General features: G+C 40.1%; 1 long non-coding RNA gene across 2 annotated transcripts in view; it reads left to right on the forward strand.

The window, feature by feature from the left end:
• The window catches only part of LOC132693055 (uncharacterized), a 62157-nt gene extending 53905 nt beyond the window's left edge, over positions 1 to 8252 (forward strand). For both annotated transcript variants that reach the window (XR_013555215.2, XR_013555216.2), the window contains one exon: positions 4964 to 8252. This is a non-coding gene — a long non-coding RNA (uncharacterized LOC132693055). The remainder of the gene's footprint in view (positions 1 to 4963) is intronic.
• The last annotated feature ends 333 nt before the right edge of the window (positions 8253 to 8585 follow it).

The raw sequence follows: 8585 nt of genomic DNA on the forward strand, positions 1-8585 counted from the left end.
TCTGACCAGACCAATCCACACACCCTCTGGACTCTGGACAGAGTTATTTTCTCCTTTGGGAACTGGGTCATGGTCATGGGGCCTTGAGACCTGCTTAGGTCAGTTTGTTGTTGAAAAGCAATATATGGGTTCTCCCAAACATGTGCTTTGATTAGCAGAAGAATAGCCAGAACAACAACTACTACCATTTTACTGAGTGCTTAACATGAGCCAGGCATTGTGCTAAAAATATTACAAACATTTAATTTAACCCTATGACAATCCTGTGAAGCCCTGTATTACTGATGAGAAAGCTGAGACTTTAGGGAAAAAATTAGTAAAAAAAAATTTTTTTTGAGATTATATAGGTAGTAGGTTGCAAAGCAGGCCTTTTAACCAGCTTGTCTTAAAAGACTCCTGAGAGTAATTTTTTTTTTTTTTTTTTTTTTTTTTTTTTTTTTTTTTGAGATTATACAGGTAGTAGGTTGCAAAGCCGGCCTTTTAACCAGCTTGTCTTAAAAGACTCCTGAGAGTAGGTTCCCTAGAATGTGCTAGGTTTTGGAAGCCCTTAAAAAATGAAAGAAAAAAAAATTTTTTTTTTTACTTGAATTGTTTTTACCTGCTATTTGGGGGAGAAAAGCAATTTGATATACATGACATTTTTGTTTTTGAAACAGTTTGTTGCAAGAGGCTGAAGGAGTGTAGAAGACCTCAGCAGGGTGCATTCCTGAATGAAACCCATTTGTTTCACTTATATAAAATGTAACATAGATGTTACTGACTTAAATAACCAGAGAGGCTCCATATTCCCCTCTTCCTGACCCCCTGGCTCTGCAAGAGCTGCTGTGTATTGGAAACCTACGATGTGTCAGCTGGCTAGGCATTTCAGCTGGATTCTGTAATTCAGTCTTCTCAGTAACTGTAGAATGTGCTATACTCCATTTTACAGCTGGGAACACTGAGGCTGGTATGGTTTAATTTGCCCAAACTGATCCCTGGTCTCAACCTGAACCTGTTCTGTTGCACAGCCAAGTTGGTGTCTTCTCTGCTTTTTTTTTTTTTTTTTTTAGTAGGATTTTAAACTGCTCCCCCTATTTATCCCATTTTGTCTTTATAATCTAGGGAAATAATATAAAAATGTATGAAAATTTCAGGAAGACCTTCTGATTTCAATATTTGTAGGCCAGTCCATTTTCTTCCAAGCCCCTATATTTTAGAGGCAAAACTGTTTACATAGATAATAAAAGATTCATAGCATACAGAATAAAAGTGTCCCTTTCCAGAGAAGTCACCATTTACAGTTTGGTATATGTGTGCACACATGCACATTTGTGTGTGTATGATACATAAACATTAAAATAAAGCATTTGCTTTAAAAAAAAAAAGTCAATGTTTATTTATTTTTGAGAGACAGAGAGACAGAGCATGAGTAGGGAAGGAGCAGAGAGAGAGGGAGACACAGAATCCAAAGCAGGCTCCAGGCTCCAGGCTCCAGGCTCCAAACTCCAAACTGTCAGCACAGAGCCTGACGCTGGGCTCGAACCCATGAACCGCAAGATCATGACCTGAGCTGAAGTCGGATGCCCAACCAACTGAGCCACCCAGGCACCCCTAAAGCATTTGCTTTTTAAAACAAATTGGCTCACACTGTCCATATTGTTCAGCATCTTGTTTAGGTAAACATCCTTTTTGATGTTTTGTTGCATCTCATGATGTATCATAATTGATCGAGCCATTTCTGTGTTGGCATGTATTAGGTTGTTACCAGTTTTCTTACAAACAATATTTTATTGCACATAACTCCTTGTACACTGTGACTGTATTTTTAAGAAAGATTCTTTGAAAGAGACATTAACTGAAGCATATACTAATTTCCTTTCTTAGCAGTGGTTTAGGTTAATAACTTCCTGACTACAGTAGGTCTCTATTCCAACTTAACTTTTTAAAAAAAATTTTATTTATTTAATTTGAGAGAGAGAGAGAGACAGCACCAGTGGGGGGGGGGGGGGGGAGGGAGCAGAGAGAGAGATAGGGACAGAGAGAATCCCAAGTAGGCTCCTTGCTGTCAGCACAGAGCTACACTCAAGGCCCAAACTCATGAACCTTGAGATCATGACCTGAACCAAGATCAAGAGTCATACACTTAACTGACTGAGCCACCTAGGCGCCCGGCTAACCTAACCTATGTGAGTTGCGTGGCTATTCCATACAGAGGTGTAAATCATACATCACCTAAACTGTCTGTCACGGGCTGAATTTGTTCTTTTCTGTGAGACATAATTGAGATAACAGTCAATAATCTGGTGATGTAGCTTCCTAGCACTTGTCTCTGTGGAAAGGATTGTGCCTCCTGGCAAATCAAAGAATTTGAGTTGTACAGACTCTGGCTGTGCCTGGGGGCAGATCCCTGAGAGAATATGTCTCTTTCACTTTGTACACTGCCCACTCACCCAAGATTATTTTCAGAGAGAGAGAGTGTGTGCACATCCAGGGGAAGGGGAGAAGGGCAGAGAGAGAGGGAGTGAGAGAATCCCAAGCAAGTTCTGGGCTCCCAATGCAGGTTCAAACTGTGAGATCATCACCTGAGCCGAAATCAAGAGTGGGATGCTTGACCACCCAGGCACCACCCCTAGAGCAGTTTTACATTCACAGCAACATTGAGAAAGTAGAGAGATTTCCCTTAAACCGCCCCACCCCTGTCCCCATGCACAGCCTTCCCATAATCAGTGTCTCCCACTAGAGTAGTATATTAGTTACAAATGATGAATTTACACTGACACATCGTTGTCATCTAGAATTCTAGGACCATCTTTCACTGCAGGTCTGCATGGCTTGCTCCTCACTTTAAGTCTTTGCTCAAATGTTACAGTCTCTGACCACCATATATAAAATTGCAAGAGTCAGAGGCTCAACCAGCTGATCTACCCAGGCGCCCTTTATTGCCTTTTAATATCTAACATCTATGTATTTTTATGTGTTGTCTTTGCTAAACTCTAGTTTGCAAGCTCTGTGATGGCAAGTCTTTGTTCTTCACTCTTATTCTTTGTACCTGGGCTGGAGTAGATGCTCAGGAAACATTTGCTGGCCTAGTGAGTAAGTGAATAAACAAGGGAACTCAGGACCCTTCTCAGGGTTGGTGTTTTTCCACAACTCAACCTACCTCCCCCCTCACTGCTTGCTCACTCCCCACCAACAAGCCCCAGGGAAGGCACTGTTGGTCTGCAAGCAGGTGGGGCATCTTCCTTGGGAGGGTCCTGTGGGAGACCATCAGGACTCTTCAAAAGGGTTTAAATGAAAACATACTATTTTATTGGCCATCTACTGTGTGCCAGCCCTGCATGTCAAGAGAGAGAAGGTGAGAGCAGCAACAGGGGTGGAGGGAGAGAAAGGTGGGGGAGGGAGAGTAATGGCAGGAAAGAGGGTAGAGAAAGAGAGGAAAGGAAAATAAAAGTGTATTTGAGAGAGGGAAAGTGAGAGAGAGAGAAGGGGGGGGAGGGACGATGACTGGGATTTAAAGTTGGAGAATTTAGGAAACTTGGCTAAGCTGGGTTAAGTAGGGCTGCTGTAGCTGGTTAGAGGAGTGTGGGAATCCAAAGCTTGTTCGACCCTGAAAAACAGAGCTCTACTAGTGTGAGTTTAACTAGAATATGTGCAGTATCCATGTTGCGCTCTTTTTTGCGGGGAGGAGATAGAGTGTATATCTACTAGTATGGAAACATTGTGGTCAGCAACTTTAATTTCAGGGAGGAGGAGATAAAAGGACCTTATCAGGTGTCAGAATAGCACTGGCCTATATTCAATGTTTCAGCCTCAGGCTGGAAGTGTAGCAGCCTCTTAAACATAAGAGCAAGCTAAAACTGTTACAAATTTAGTGTGTTTTCATTTGTATCACAGTTTGTTAAATATGTGCTAAGATAATTTGTAACATATCCTTTGTCTTAAGGATGTTTGAAAAAATTGAACTATTTAAAGCAAGTTAGGATAAGTGCAGTAAATTTACAAATACATATACAAGAAAGGGAAAAGGAAACAGCTGTTGATAGTGTTAACCAAAGACAGGTTGTTTCTAGAGATACACAGGACAGTACCAAGGCCATCTGCCCAGGTTGTATAACTTTTTCTTTTTCTAATTTTTGACCAGAACGGTTTTGAGAGAAGGTTCAAAAATGACTTTGGGGATTAAACACATTTTATGAGTGGAAGTAAAATCTTAAGATTGGCTCCTATTTGGCCTACATTTTTATTAAGTATTGAATTCTTATATAAAGACCAACTGGTTGATTTCCTTTCTTGTGCAACTCTTACTTTCTTTTGATTCTGTTTCCTCAGGCAGATTACTTAAAACTGGGTTTCCGTTTTCTTATCTATAAAATGGGTTATTAGTATGTGGGATATTAGTATATGCCTTTCAAGTTTATTGCAATGTTTACATCAACTTTCATTTTAAAAAGGGATTAACACAATGCTTGGCAAAAGTAGACACTGGGGACATGTTATTTCCTTTCATACTCCTCATGATTAACTTATGCCTATCTCTTCTTGCTGAAATGGCTTTGAAATTTAAAAAAAAATTTTTTTTTAAAGTTTATTTGTTGAGATAGGACAGGCAGAGGAGGGGCAGAGAGAGGGAGAGAGAGAGAATTCCAAGCAGGCTCCTCACTGTCAGCACAAAGCCCCACGCGGGGCTTGAGGTCACCAGTCATGAGGTCATGACCTGAGCTGAAATCAAGAGTCGGACATTTAACCAATTAAGTCACCCAGGTGACCCTGAAATGGCTTTGAGTAACAGCCTCAAAACTGAAAGTACCTTTGCCCTATGATATATGGTAGCCGGTTTGTTTATGCAGCTTGAGAGTTGATGAAGAACCACTCCCTAATTCTAATAAGAACATTGAATTCTGTTTCCAGTAGGATTTTCTTGCAAGTTATGCATGCCTAGGAGTTTACTTATGGACTAATATTCAGATTGCTGTTTCTCTTTCAGATGAACAGACTTGTTACTTTCCACTGACTGGCAGCAATGGCGTTTACCGAAAGAGTCAAAAGCAGCAGCAGCAGCAGCAGCAGCAGGTAACAACTGTGAAATCCCTGATTCAAAGATGCGACAGCATTTAAGTTTATAATCTATGTTTCAAAGAATAAGCTTGATCTTTTTCATTTTTGCAATGCAATAAAATATGTGAAAATGTCAGTTTTCTCTACAGGAAGCCAAACCTCTTAGACTGGCTACATATTTTCTTTAAATCTAATACTCTCTCAGCCTCATAACTCCTTTCTTTAACATGTGGATGTTATATATAGTAGATCAGCATCCTAATTCTGTGTTCAAGATACTGGTCCATATTCCACTGATCTGCAGAAATGAGCACCTATTCAGCCTGTGCTGAAACAAATATGAGATCTACCTTATGGGAGCTTCAAAGGAGGGAATTCTGTCAGTTACATTTTATTTACTTTCACATCTCTCCCTCCAAGTGTGCACATACAGTTAACTTCCTTCTTGCATATACTATGGGGTCAGGGTTGATTGAGGGGAGCATGTTAACATTCTGAAGCAGTTATTAAGAATAATTCATATGATAGCCAGAAGGCATTCTTAATATCACTGATCAGTTTTTTTTTTTTTATACTGTTAGATATTCCAAAACATATTAAAGTATGAGACATGTAGACTCAAACTTACTCAACTGATATTTATTGAGAGGCAGATGATAGTGCATGCAATTCTGGAAGGTCCTGCCTGGATGCTTTCCCACTTCCCCTTTCTGGTTCAGTTAGAAAACTTGTCCTCCATTCCAGGTGGCCCTGGTGGGACTGTTGTTAAACTTGGTGCACTGTCCTCCCCCACAGAGGAAGGCATGTGACCCAGGCTGCAACAATTCATGTTCTGCTAGAGCTGGGGGAAGCTATTGTCATCTGTCTTTAGGCTTGTCCTTGTGTTCGGTTACACATAAGTTTTAAATTTGTATGTAGTTAAATGTCTTGTCCTTTATGGATTCTGGTTTTGATTGTGCTTAGAAAGGTCTTTCCAACTCCAAGATTGTGAAAATAATGTCATGTGTTCTCTGCTGGCGCTTCAGTGGTTTCATTTTTTGCATTTAAATCAGAACTTGTGAGCTGGTGGCCTATGGGACAGATCTGGTCAACAGATGGGTTTTGTTTGGCCCCTCACAGTGTTCTAAAAAAATATATCTGCCAATGTTTTTTACATAACAATCTAGACTTCCATCTTCTCTTTAAAAATTTAAGATTTAACAACATTGGGCTTGCATTGCTATATCGCAGCACTCAGATACAGTCAAATGGCTGTTGCTCTTTTAGACAAGGCCATGAACTTAGACAAGTTCTAATTCAGAACTTACCAAATGGTATGCCATCAGTACTTTTCAGGTGTGCCAACATGTTTGTCCCCTCAGCCTGCCAGTCAGCCAGAACTCCAGGATTCCTACCTGCATTCCCCCTGCAGACTTCTGCTTTGTCGGGATTCCCCCAGAAAGACTTGATGTAAAAAAAAAAAAAAAAAAAAAGAAGAAGTCAGGAGGGATGCCTGGATGGCTCAGTCGGTTCAGCATCTGACTTTGGCTCAGGTCATGATCTCATAGTTCATGAATTCAAGTCCCTGGTCAGGTGAGCTTGAACCCAGCTCCAGTGAGCTGGTTTCCAGTGAACTCGTGCCCCACTTCTCTCTCTTCCCCTCCCCTGCCCTTTCCCCTCCCCCCACCCTGCTTCTCATGGGATTCTCTGTCTCTTCCTTTCTCTATCTCTCTCCCTCCCCCCCTGCTTCTCATGGGATTCTTTCTCTCTCTCTCTCTCTCTCTCTCTCTCTCTCTCTCTCTTTCTCTGCACCTCACTCGCTCCCTCTCTCTCAAAAAAAAAAAAAAAAAAGAAAAGAAAAGAAATTAAAAGAAGTCAGGAGAGCACAGCAGCTTTCTAGTTCACCACAGTTCCCACACAGTTGGACTCCCACATTCACCTCACTGCTTAGCCCTCTTAACTTGTGACCCTTTTCAGATCTTGGGCTTTTAATTTTTTTTTAAATTTTTAATTAATTAATTTTTGAAGTAGGCTGTATGTCCAGTGTGGGGCTTGAACTCATACCCTGAGATCAGGAGTCACATGCTCTACCCACTGAACCAGCCAGGCGCTCTAGATCTTGGACTTTTTGTGGTATTTTGATCCATCTGTAATTAATTTTAGTATAAAGTATGTGCTGTAAATTTCCATATTAATAGGAAAGTGAAAAGGTCCAAGGGATGTTAGGGAGCCATTTTTTTAAAAAAGCAAAAAGCTAAGCAGTTGTTTGACCATAGTTTATTAAATCATCATCTTTTCTCCACTGATTGAGTGCTGCATGTAAATTCCATCACATTTTTAAGTCTCTTGTTGGACTCCTTTGTCCCATAGATTGTTTCTTCTGCCAGTGGTGCCAGTGCTATTTCACTGTATTCCCCATAGCTCAAAATATGCCAACACTTCTTTGTCGTTACTTTTCATTTTCAGAATTTTGATAGTTATTCACATCTGATTACATTTCCATATGTACTCTGACGTCTTTAGTCATTTTCTAGAAAAATGTTGGCATTTTGATTGGTGTCCCTTTGAATTTCGCCAATTGGGGCAAGTCAGATTCTATAGCTTATTAAAACTGGGTCTTTCTACAAAAGAATCTAAATATCAGAATGATGAAATTTTAAGAGGTTGAGAAATTTAATTTTTTTCAAAAAAAATTTTTTTAACGTTTATTTATTTTGAGACAGAGACAGAGCATGAACGGGGGAGGGTCAGAGAGAGAGGGAGACACAGAATCTGAAACAGGCTCCAGGCTCTGAGCAGTCAGCATAGAGACCGACGCGGGGCTCGAACTCACGGACCGCGAGATCGTGACCTGAGCCGAAGTCGGCCGCTTAACCGACTAAGCCACCCAGGTGCCCCAAGAAATTTTAAATTTCAGTTGTATGGTGTTTGGAGGTAGGATTTTTCAAAAATTTCTAGTTGTTGACCTTTCATCCTATACAATTTCTGGTAGAAGAATCAATTGTAATAGTTACAGTATTCTCAGTGGCAAGATTAAAAAGGTATTCTGTATTCTATTATTTACGTATGTTTTCCATTGTTGCTAATTATTAAGTTAGGATGCAAAAAGGGCCCTTGTAGTAACATTGTAGCACTTACAGAACTGGTTTTATTGTTGGTGACATTTTTTCAACTCATCGCCTTCCTGATGTGCTCCTTTTAATTTTAATACCCAGTACAAGTGATAAAGCCAGGGAAAATCCTAAATGGAGCTCAATTTTTAATATAAACCAATAGCTCACTGTTTAAATGTTTAATCATGATACTTTAATCTTTTAGTAATCCAGAAAAAAAACCCCACAAATTCATGTGGAACTGGTCCAGGGCTATCACATATTTGAAACAGATGTGTCTTGAGTGTGCAACTCTAATTGTTCAAATGAAATAGAAATCTGAGTGTGAGCCCTTACTTTGCTCAGGGCTATCAAAAGTCATAAGCGTGGACAGAATATCAATGTAATGGGCAAAGACAGTATTTGTTTTAGTTGTTATAAATAATGGGCTTATTCTGTGATTTCCAGGTTTATCACCAT

The sequence above is a fragment of the Panthera onca genome, chromosome B1 (genome assembly GCF_046562875.1).
Source record: "Panthera onca isolate mPanOnc1 chromosome B1, mPanOnc1 haplotype 2, whole genome shotgun sequence".
NCBI lineage: Eukaryota > Metazoa > Chordata > Mammalia > Carnivora > Felidae > Panthera > Panthera onca.